The sequence below is a fragment of the Tinamus guttatus genome, unplaced genomic scaffold, assembly GCF_059628265.1.
Source record: "Tinamus guttatus ecotype Peru unplaced genomic scaffold, ASM5962826v1 Tinamus_guttatus_pri_ptg000354l, whole genome shotgun sequence".
Taxonomy (NCBI): domain Eukaryota; kingdom Metazoa; phylum Chordata; class Aves; order Tinamiformes; family Tinamidae; genus Tinamus; species Tinamus guttatus.
This window is the reverse complement of record NW_028288888.1, coordinates 59620-71466: the sequence shown is the minus strand read 5'-3', so window position 1 is coordinate 71466 and position 11847 is coordinate 59620. Positions and strand designations below refer to the sequence as shown.

The window sequence follows — 11847 nt, the reverse complement described above, 5'->3', positions numbered from 1 at the left end:
TTGGTGTCTGTGCTCTCTGGCCCAGGCACGGGTTGGACGTGCCTGGCCGCCTCGGCAGACGGAGTCGATTGCCAATGTCAGGCAACAAGTGGTGACCCCGATGTGATACTCCGAGGCGGCGGACCGCAGGCGGTCGAGGGATCCGGATCATGGAAGGGATAATCAAGGTCATATTATCGTTTGCTCGTGAATGGGGGATTTCTATGAAATCGAACGCAGTTAAGAGCTGCATTGAGCGGCTCCTTGAAGAAGGGGCGGTTAACAGTGCCGGGGAAGTTTTATTCCCCCAGCACTGGCAGAGATGTACCACCGCCTTAGCGGAATATGGTATATCTAAGGGGAGTGCGAAAGATCTAAAGACATGGGGAGTGATACGGCAGGTCCTCCAGAGAGCAAAAGAGGAAAGGGAGACTTGGAGGGCAGTACGGCAGGCGCTCGGGAAGAGTGAAGCAGTAGGAGTGCAGACGGAGGATGAAAAGGAGTTTACTGGGGAGGAGTCGGATGCCCCTGAGGAGCAAGAAGAGAGCCCGAATGCCCCTGAAGGAGTGGGACAGGAGGGGACGGTTCAGGTTTATCCAGCAACAACGAGGGCAAAACCAAGCGCGCCTGGCTCTGACGGGGCTCCAGAGGAAGGGGAGAGAGCCCCCCCAGTATACCCTTGGGAGGAGTTAAGAAAGATAGAGCAGGGAATTGACCAGCCGATGCAAGAACCCCTGCCGCAAGGTGCCCGCTGGCGTGACTGCTCTCCAAAGAAACCTAGGGAGAGTGAGGCAAGGGGGGAGCCGATAGTGGTGGATGATCCTATGGATTGGGTTCCTGGGATGCTTATGCGTCCCCGATACCCTCCAGAGGAGGCAGAAATTGCACCGCCACCCAAGATTAGAACTGCGCCACAATGTAGACAAGATGGCGCCGGCAGGAGGAGGGTGAAACCCTTGCCCGTAGTGAGGGAGGAAATGGAGGAGGAGCCAAATGGCTCCAGCTCTGATGATGACTCCTTAAAAGCAATAACGCAGAGGCTACAGCGCATGAGCTGGAGATCGGAAAGAGGGACGGCCCAAGGGGCGGAGGGAAAACATGATGGAGGAGGAGAAAACAAAGAGGAGGAGCCCTGGGAGGTGTTGGAGGGCATGTTTGAACAATTTACGAAACTAAAGGAAGAAGTGCGGCGACAACAGAAAGGATTACAGAAATTACAGGGTGGGTCATCAGCCACCCGGACAGAACTACCACTCACAAATTGGAAGCTAATAGCCACAGAATGCATACTAGGCGGGCTCAAATTTCAGACACCACAGGTCATGCCGGTGAGGGTAGCACCTGGGGGAAATATGGAGTGGATTCCGCTGGAGACCAAGGTAGTGCAACAACTAGTAAAGGCAGTGGAGGACCATGGGTTGAGACATGCACTTACACAGACGTTGCTAGATGCTGTGCATGCGAATCCCATGACGCCATGGGACCTGCGCATGCTGGCACGTATGATCCTCCCGCCCACAATGGCTGTGCTGTGGAAAGACCATTGGACTAACCGACTGCAACAGCTAATGGCAGAAGCCATTAATGACCCACAGCACCCATTGAGAAACTCTACACTCGACAGGCTAAAAGGCTCCGACCCCCAGCAAGGAACCCCACAATTACAGGCGATAAACCTGCGAGCTAGAGAGATAAATGCTACGTCAACATGCTCTAGACAAGCTTATGAAGATGTAGGCAAATTACAACAACCACCGGAGCCCTGGACAAAAATTAAACAGGGTCTAACTGAACCATTTGAAAAATTTTGTGATAGGTTAACGGCAGCCCTTGAAATGGCGCCTATGCCCAATGACGCGAAACCTGCCATAATGCTGGAGTGCATAAGACAACAAGGTAATGATCAAACAAAGGAGATCCTTTGGACCTTGCCCAAGGAGACACACCTTGGCCAGGTAATACGGCGCGTCCTTGAGCAACAAGGCACTTTTTCAAAATCAATGGTAAACCAGATAGTACACGCAGCGATGGCGGCACGAGTTGCGGTCACCGATAAGGGAGCATGTTTCAAATGCGGTAAAACAGGACACGTCCGAGCACAATGCTCTAAAGATAGAGGGCCCCCAGGCCAACCCCCGGGTCCATGTTGGGCGTGTGGAGCTCGTGGACACCGAGCACAGGACTGCTGAAAGAATCAGGGAAACGGCAAGCGGAGGGGGAATATGAGAGGCTGCCCCCCTCCGCCTCAACAACCTCACCTCTCAACCCAAACGCCGCAGCATGGAAACCGCCCGCAACTAGGAGAGCATCTGGGAATCCACTCAATGCAAGAGACAGGAGGCCACAACACGTGGCCCTGGTCTTAAATTGCGACCAGCGGCCTAGGGTCGAGGTATACATGCGCAGCCCCTTGTCCACAGCGCCTAGAGAAACTACACTGGTCATGATGATTGATACAGGGGCAGACGTGACGTGTATCCCACACCAATTGTGGCCGTCTACATGGCCCACCCTGCCCGCAGGATATCTAGACGGGGTGAGGGGAACTACCGGAGCACAGCGTAGCACAACATTAATAACCTTCTTTGTGAAAGATCCGGGGAGGCCCACGATGAAAGCAACTGGGACTCCATATATAGTTGAGATAGCAGAGCCACTGCTCGGCCGTGACCTATTGACTCAGCTTGGGATACGTCTTTCAAATTTAGCATAGGGGCCACTGCGTACCTGCTCAGCTCCCGCCTTGCAATCCCGTTGAAATGGAAAACGGAGGAGCCGGTGTGGGTAGAGCAGTGGCCCTTAACTCAGGAGAAGTTAACAGCAGCGCGGAGTATTGTACAACGGGAGCTTGAACAGGGACATATAGAGCCAAGCTTTAGCCCCTGGAACACACCTATTTTTATCATTCGAAAGAAGGATAAATCTAAATATCGATTACTCCACGATTTGAGAGCAGTAAATAAGCAGATGGAAGACATGGGGGCCCTGCAACCCGGACTTCCTCTACCCACGGCCGTTCCTGAAGGATGGCCGACGGTAGTGATGGATATCAAAGATTGTTTCTTCTCTATTCCATTGGCCCCTATGGATTACGCGAGGTTTGCTTTCACTGTTCCATCCACAAATTTATGCGAGCCCGCACAGAGGTATCAATGGAAAGTGCTCCCACAAGGCATGAAAAATTCTCCAGCCATATGTCAAACACTGATAGCACAGATACTCCAACCTGTGCGTGATCGTAACCCTACAGCTGTAATCATCCATTACATGGATGACCTACTGGTGGCAACAGCTACACAAGCAGAAACTGACAGATTAGAAAAGGAACTTATTAATCAACTGCAGCAGGAAGGACTGTATATTCAAGATGCCAAAACACAAAGGGGCAGCTCTATATCATATTTAGGGGTGAAAATTTCGCCTCAGACTGTTCACCCCCAGCCAGTGAAATTTAATTTACAGATAAAAACTCTACATGATGCCCAAAAATTAGTAGGGGCGATTCAGTGGCTTCGTCCTCTAGTGGGGATATCCAACGACCTTATGCAACCGCTGTTTGAGATGCTGAAGGGGCAGCACCCATGTGAAAGACGAGACCTCACACCTGCAGCTGTAGAGTCCCTGCGGAAGATCGAGGAACTTATATCAAAGAATCATCTACACAGATGGAACCCTGATCACCCTATCGCCTTATACCTTGCAGTCACTCAAAATGGAGCAATAGGGATGTTGGGACAGGGGCCCCCTGAGAAGCCACAGATATTATGCTGGGTGATATCTAATCAAATAAGTACTGCATTCATGTCCCACTTTACAGCGATAGCCAAGTTAATGTCGAAAGGCAGAACGGCAGCCATTCGGTACTTTGGAACCGAACCAGATACGATTTGGGTACCGGTAAAGAAGGAGCAATGGGAAGAGGCTAGCCAAAGACAGGATCACATAGCAGCAGCTCTAGAGGGGTTTGGGGGAGACTTAAAACACGGCCCCACCCTCGACCTTTACAGATACTTGCCGATTATCCAACCATGCTGGGTTCAGCGCATACTAAGCGAGCCTCAGGAGGGTCTCACGGTCTTTACTGACGCCTCTTCCATCACCAGCACCGCAGTAGTGGTGTGGAAAGCCGCGTCCTGGGAGAGGATAAAGATAACTGAACCGGACAGTAGTGTGCAGCAGTTGGAGGCCAGAGCGGTGGCCCATGCACTCACCATATGGCCACAACAACATATCAACATAGTGACAGATTCCATGTTTGTTTTCAAGCTACTGCTTAGTATGACCACCCCAGGATGGGCGGGCACGCCAATAGCCATCATGCTAGAGGAGGCGCTGCAACAGCGCAGCACCACAGCCTCCATAGTCCATGTGAGAAGTCATGCCAGTATACAGGGATATTATCAGGAAGGCAACAATAAAGCTGATGCAGCAGCCAAGGGTGTATGGACAATAACACAAGCTCGTGCTATACACGAGCACCTCCACATAGGAGCGAGAGCCCTTGCAAAGCATTGCAACATTCCCCTTGCAGCAGCCAGGGATGTGGTAGCCACTTGCCCGTATTGCCAACGATCGACTCTATGGGGTGCTGGGGTGAATCCCCGTGGCCTAAAGGCAAATCAAATCTGGCAGTCAGACTTCACATTATGCCCTTTATTCAGACCACGACCCTGGTTAGCAGTTACAGTGGATACATGCAGTGGACTGATCATAGCCACACAACACCAGAGGGTTACTGCGCGTGCAGCTCACCAGCACTGGATAACAGCTATAGCATGGTTAGGCGTTCCGCGAATAATCAAAACAGATAACGGCTCCTGCTTCACAGCCCAATCTACGCAAGACTGGGCTGACAAATGGGGAATTCAACTGCAGCACGGAATTCCTCATAATAGCCAAGGACAGGCAATTGTAGAGAGAGCAAATCAAACCCTCAAACAAAAAATCAAGATCCTTGGGGAGGGGGAAGGTCATACCCAAAGAATTCCCAGTATGAAGCAACCAGAAATTTTGATGCGAGCGCTATATTCGCTGAATCATTTCATTCGTGGAGATGAGAACAAGGCACCAGTGGATAAGCATTGGGCGGTCGCAGCTATAGAGGATGGGCCCCCAGTTCTGGTCAGGTTCCCAGAGAAAGGGATATGGGAGTCTGGGTGGAACTTGGTAACCCAGGGAAGGGGCTACGCGGCCGTAAGACAGCAGGAGGTAGCGAAATGGGTACCCGCAAGGTGGATAAGACCGAACCTCAAAACTCATGGCAACTATGAGCTTACCCCTACAGGAACAGCTGGTGGGACGACCCCCACAACCCATACACCTTAGTGATGGAGGATTCGACTGGACCCCGACCTACTAAGAAAGCACCTTGTCCGGTTGAAAAGGAGACAGCAAAACAAACAATCAACATGGCAAGACGAGGAAAGGCTCTCTTTGCATTATCCTGCTGATACAGGTTGTATGGAGTCGACCAGGAAACACAGAATCCTAGACCCGACAATGGGTGAGAGGCGCATCCCATTATTGCCTCCCCACCGGGGTGAAAAAAAAAAAAAAAAAAAAAAAAAAAAAGTCCGATTGCCCCCCCCCAAACAAATAGTCGAATTCACAAACAGTGTGATTTATTCAAGTGCAGCATTTGCAAAGCAGGTTTCGGATGTTAGTACAGGAAATTCTCTACTAGAGCATGGGGTTTTTAGCTAGCTCTGATGTACAAATATGCAATCATCACTCACCCCAGAAAATGGGAGAAGACGTCCAGTCTCGAGTCTCCTCGGGCAGCGTCCCGGCGCAGGGGGAGGGAAGGGGGCTCAGCCTCTCGACTGACCCAGGAGTTACGATGAATTCTTCCCTCCAGACTTTTCATCCTTAGTTCACCTTTTATACTTTTCTTTACATTCAGGTGGAGCTTGAGTGACTAAAGTCATACTTAACCTTGTTGTTGATTGGTGGAAAAGTTTCTCGCTTTCATTTAAAGGTACAGTCAACCGAAAATTTAAAGCGCATGCTCAGTGAGGGGTGGTCGTACCTCGGAGGCGGGTAACTTTTGGGATGGAGGTACGGTTTTCACATTATAATGAGCAAAGTTCGAGCAAAGTTCATCATTTGCCACTTTTGCTGGCACAGCACCGGACTTGTTATCGTATATCTCTCATTAGACGGCCACTGTGCAGCTTATCAGCAGCCCAGCAAAGGGAGTGCAACAGAGTTTGGCCGTGGAGCTTTCATCCCGCTCCATCCTCCGTTACTCCCTTTCGCAGCTGCGAGGAGGGCAGATTGCGTTGCCCAGGGAACCGTGGAGGAGCAGAGTCCGTGCATACCAACCATCCTATTAGTGGCAACTGTGCAGCACCCCAAGCAGGCCTCTGTAATGCCAGAGCTATGTGAGGCCCTAGTTTTCCTCTCAGTTCCTGCTTTCAAACAATTCTTCTACAAACGCTCCTTCCACACAATCCACTAACATGCTTTGCTTTTGTAAGCTTTGCGGCTTCGCTAACAGATAACGCTTTATGCAAATTAATGGCACAAAGAGCAGCAAATCTCACAATACTGCCTAGTGGGACAGTGTATGGGGAATCATGGTCACCATATGGGTCATATGTTAATGTGACATACCGCTCCCATCATGTGAATTTCACAGGGTACCTAGAGATAGTCACTCAGAAGGCTCAGAAATGGGAGAGAAAGACTACATCAGACCCCTCTGCCACCTGTGAAAGTTATAATACAATAAATATAGGCAGAGGTGTGGGAAGATTTAGCTACGGGGATGATGAAGGAAACAGGGAGTGGATTATACCCGAAGACTTGTTTAGACACTCAGGTACAAGATGGACGAACGGTACTATAATTCTCCCCAACTGAAACGTTTCCTGCTCTAGCGCGCTATGCTTGCTGGCTGCTGCATACCTACCACCAGACAAAATACCCCCAACCCTTGTAAAAAATTTTTTTTTTTTGCCCCCATGTCACCTGATGTCTTTTTACCGGGTAATATGAGCGAGGCACCATTCCTCGTCCTGGTGAATGCTAATATTACTTGCCTCGGCCCGATTTTAGGATCAACAGGGCTATGCAAAATTCAAAGCTCGACCTGTCACTTGTCGTGGACGAATAAAGCAGTAAACACGTTGTCTCAACAGATAGCGGCAGGTTTTAGGGATGTCAACAAGATACTCAAAGCACATCACGAGGCCATCAACGTAATCTTCGAGATTCTCCAGGTGGGGGCAGGCCGGTCCAGAACATTCAAAAACCAAAATTTTGTTGCCTGACCACAAAAGACTACGAGAAGATCGACAAGAGGTCGGAGGCCATTCAAAACGTAGGATCAGATCTGCTACAGATGATAAGACGTAACCCAGGAAACTGGAGATGGCTTGAGAACATAGGCAACAGTATCTGGACATGATTACTATCCTGGCTCAATTGAATTGATTGTGGAAGCTTGGGTTGATTATCATTATGGTATTGATTGGTGTCTTTTGCAGCATGCCTATTTTGTCATGTATAATCCACTATGTATTGCATCAGCTACGACGCTCACAGAAACAAGGCAGTCACAATGTACGCTATTAGCAGCTTGTTCAAAGTAGTGATATTTAGGATATTTAGATTAACATGGGGAGGGGGAGATGTAGGGTACGGCGCTCGGAAGATCTCGCGATGTACGGGAAGAATAGGGAACTAAGGCATATGCCATATTAGGTAAAGAGCAACGCTTATTGGCTATATAGGCATGCTTCCGCCTTCGCTACCTTTATAAGATCCAGCCTGCGTATATTAAACGCCATTTGCAGCATCCTCATATTGGTGTCTGTGCTCTCTGGCCCAGGCACGGGTTGGACGTGCCTGGCCGCCTCGGCAGACGGAGTCGATTGCCAATGTCAGGCAACAAAATTTAACTTTTTCATTATTTTAATGCCTTCTCCAGTGAAGGCCTTTACTTTTGATAAATCCCTTCAGGTAAAAGACACAGTAACTTTTTTCTTTAAGCATCTCAAGATATATTTTGATCTACATATTCCATGGAATGGGCAAAGGATCATTTAAAATCAGCATGCTTGGATTAAAGGATAGGAATAGATGATTGGCATTTATAGGTACTGTTTTAAAGCTTCAGCTGTTCATATCTAATCCAGGCTAAAAATGGCATTCAATATCTGTTTAAAGAACTTATCTCAATTTTGTTTTTATTTTTTTTTTCTCCAGCAATGCAAACAATGTCTTCTGAAGTCTTTTCGGTGATGTATATGTCTGCATTTTATTTCCCATGTTTGAGGGAAGAAAAAAAAAAAAAGGGGGTTTTATGAAGTCTGTTCAATCGCTCAACATTTGATGATTGCTGTTTGTACTATGCTTGCAAGATTAGATGAAATAGGAAAAGTATCCTGTTGTGTGCACAAAACTATCAATGTAAAGACAGTCTAGGACAATTTCTATAGCTCTGTGAATCAATACTCATTTATTTTTTGTTTTCTGTTGAGATACAGAATGATAAATGTCATAAGCATCATCACAAATAGACTGCTGTTGTTTTAGAAGTCTATTATTTAGTCTTTTTGCGCAATCTATTCTTGTCATTTGAAGAACTCTTTACCACAAGTGGTCTGTGTGCAAAGGAGCAAATATAATAATTTCTCCGAATGAATTTAGCATTCTGTCATCCACAGGGGAAAAAAAAAAAAGAATAATTCAAACTCTTTTTATTTTTATCTAGCTGGATCTTTGTGTTTGCTACCTGTTTTGCCAATTGACGGGGGTGGGCAACGGAAAGAACCAGACACCAGGGGAAAGAACAGTCTTATTTCACTATTAATATTAAGGCAATACAGAACGATACATTTAACAAAACAATAAGCTCACTATGCACTCGGTTTTAGCAACAGACAAAATAAGCAAGGTAATGCACCTAACCATTACTATACGAGAAAGAGAATAGTGATTAAGAAAAAGATCCATCCCCAATTGCCTGAATACGTTAGCATCATCTAGATCCGTAATCGCTGGGGAGCCCCTCTTGCAGCGAGGCTTTGGAGAGCCTTCCCGGCAACTGGGAGGTCTTACGCGACGCGTCTACCCATAAGTGAGGTCTCCAAAGTCACGGCAAGAGGGTCCAGCTTTTATAGAGCCAAATCAGCAAATCACGATAACTTGCATTCTCTTTGTGAGCAGAAACATCTGGTGGGGCATACTTTCCCTACCATCTGGGACCAGGACTTGGCCAGAGCCCAGGCCTCGGATGGGGGGATTCCCTTCAAGGTCAAAAACACTTGCATGAGAGCCTACAAAAGTTACAGCTTAATAAGCCTCCGTGCAGGCTAGCATAAACAGTCCGGCATGCCTCCGTGCAGGTTAGCATGAGCAGTTCTACAGGCGAGTTTTGTGTGCTTCTACAAAGGCAGTGCCGTATTCATCTGCAAGTCAACAACGACTCGGGCCTGGTAATATTAGGATTCCTTCATTTAACTTGGAGGTTGAATTTGGATTGAAAGAGGAACTGACTACTTCCCAGGCCTGACATCTTTTTCAATTTAAGGGGAGAGGCAAATCGATGGGAATACAGTGGAACAATCTAGGACATATATCCTGAAGGAGTTGCGTAAATTTTTAACTACTTTCGAGCAGCAGCCCAGGGTGTCTTTGTTAGCCTGGTTAGTGAGAGCATGGGATGCAGGTGCTGGATTGCTTATTCTCTTAAGAGAGGAGCTGCATTTAATGAGTCCCTTATCAACTGATGCTCAAATACAATCTTACCCAATTAACTTCTACGCTGGGTGAGGCAGGAATTTTTTTTGTAGCTCCAACATTATAGCAATGGTTATGTGCCACTGTGGTGGGTGCTTACCCGCCCACAGGTGAGTTAGTTGCTACAGTAGGAGCATGGTGTACTTTTGAGGACAGGATCAATGAGTTGCAGCAGCTAGGGGTAGCCATTGAATTAGCAGATGGAGACAGACCAGATAGTGTGGAAATAATGCAGCAGATGAGAACCCAGTTATTAAGGAGGGGCTTCAAGTGCCTTAAAGCCATTACTACTTGGCACAGTAATGCCTGCAACTGGGACAGTGGGGGCTTTGGTAAACAATATAAGGTATTTGACACTTGATGGTGAATCAGATACTAGGCAAGTGAGAGCACTTTGGAATTACAAGGTAAGAAAACTGGCAGGGACTACTAAATTGAGTGGAAAGGTAGTGAGGCGAACAACCCTTTGCAACCCAGCAAGTAGATTATGTAGGCCCATTGCTCCCCTCACAGGGATGAAAGTATATATTAACTGCTGCAGACACTTACACAGTCCTTATGTATGCATATCCTACCTCCCACGTGAATTAATCCTCTACTGCATGGGGCTTAGTGCAACTCATATATACATACAGTATACCAGAAGAAATACAGAGTGACCAAGGTATCCACTTTGCAGGCCATATAGTACAAGAATAGGCAAAGCATTTGGGGATCACCTGGGTCTTGCATATACCGTGCCATCCTCAAACTAGTGTGTTAATAAAGAGAATGAATGGCCTGCTAAAAGAACAAATTTGAAAACTTTCCACCATGCAAATGCTAAGGGGTGGGTAGATGAGCGTGCTCTCACAAGTGCTGTTTATGCTTAACAACAAACGTGTTGGAATGTTTACTCCCTACGAGCAAGTACAAGTCAAACCTACCCTAGAAATCCCTGCTCGGATATCTATAATGGAAGAAGGATTTCCCTCCCCTCACATACTCGTCTCCGGGGAGGTACAATTTTAGACATCGCATCAACTTATGATTACTGAACAAAGAGTTATCAGCTTACATGTGACTTGACTGCCCTTCACAGTGTGTATGGCTATTTAGACCTTTAATACCTGTTCAAATAGCCCCACTCTTATTGACCTCTTCTCAAGTTTTATCTTTCCAGGTATCCACATCCATGTCAGTGAATGTCTCGCAGGGAGCACCAATACTGCAAGGAATTTTGATCCACAGTGCTGGAATGCCTCAAATTCAGCAGACATCCTCAGTACACTCTTTAGCCAGTGTGTGTATACTAACTCCTCAAAAGGAAAAAATGGCCTGGCACTGTTTTAGCAGATGGTCCATGTGCCACTGCTCTAGTTCTTCCTGATGGCAATACCATGCCTTTCTATCGTCCCATCAGCAGGTTATCACACCAGCATCTGTAAGTTTCTGTTGAAATATTGCCTCTTGCTGAACACAACAGATGCCATTGAGCTACAAGACCCTCCAGCTTCCCATGTAAATACATGGATTTGGTTTGCATAAAGATCAGCTAACCTCTCTGCTTTCTGTATTGCAGGAGGATGATCAGTGGATGATCTCAACTATGTGTTACATAGGTGTACCAGCTCCACTCGCAGTATTGTGGAGTTATACTTAAAATAAATAAATAAATGATATTTCTGTTACTCCCATGAATTTATACGATTTGGGTATTGTTTCCCAAACAACGACACTTTGAACTTACCCTTTTCGTATAGCTAACATATCTAAAACAGATATTTGCTTTCACTTTTTAAACGCTACCCCTGCTCTGCAGAATGCAACCAATATACAGTTAATTTGCAATGACACTATGAATATTACTTATGCATCTGCTCACCTTATACTCATTAGAACTGTTCTTTCTGTGTGACACTACGGCATATATATATTTGCAGGCCAACAGCACAGGTGGCCGATGCACTGTAGGTTGTGTTACTTTAAGCATCCTTCCCTTTAGGACGGAGCTGCAAAGGACCCTGCGATATATCCTAGATGCCACTTGTAACCCCCATATAAGTTTATTTTCTCATGCAGAAACCTTAGGTCTATTGTTAAGCCTATTTGGGATCCTGGAGGTGGTGACACATAATTGTA

At 46.9% G+C, this 11847-nt stretch overlaps 1 pseudogene; it reads left to right on the top strand.

The window, feature by feature from the left end:
- The first annotated feature begins 821 nt into the window (after positions 1 to 821).
- Positions 822 to 11295, top strand: LOC148593687 (Friend virus susceptibility protein 1-like; annotated as a pseudogene).
- Positions 11296 to 11847: the final 552 nt, after the last annotated feature.